This window comes from Etheostoma spectabile, chromosome 9, assembly GCF_008692095.1.
Source record: "Etheostoma spectabile isolate EspeVRDwgs_2016 chromosome 9, UIUC_Espe_1.0, whole genome shotgun sequence".
Classification (NCBI taxonomy): domain Eukaryota; kingdom Metazoa; phylum Chordata; class Actinopteri; order Perciformes; family Percidae; genus Etheostoma; species Etheostoma spectabile.
In genome coordinates this window covers 2,985,635-2,986,062 of record NC_045741.1, presented here as the reverse complement: position 1 = coordinate 2,986,062, position 428 = coordinate 2,985,635, and positions in this window count along the sequence as shown.

The following is a 428-nucleotide window of genomic DNA, read 5'->3' as shown; positions in this document are numbered from 1 at the left end:
CGTAGCTTAGCACCGATCCTGGAGGTAACCGGTTCCATCTAGCCTACTGCTCCCAATAAGTGACAAAAATAATCTGGGGGATACACTTGTGTGTTAGACAAGTGTCTGTTTGAACAGATGAATTACATTAGTAGCTGCCTTGACTCGCCAAGCTACATTCTAGTAAACCCTTGCTTTTGTTAAGTTGTTGTTTCTTTCCCCTTTTCTAACTTCTTCAAACAAAAGGTTAGGCTTCCACCCCACCACAGTTACCAAAGCTGCAATAACGCAACCAGTATATATTGTAACTTTTTTTTGTAACAGCTGAAAAGATGACGAAGCTGCAAGCATTGGAGAGGTCACTGAAAATTAAGAGCTTTACTGGCATCCCAGAGCCTACCAGATTTCACTGCAGCAATCAGAGAGCTCACCAACCTGGCTGCCACTCA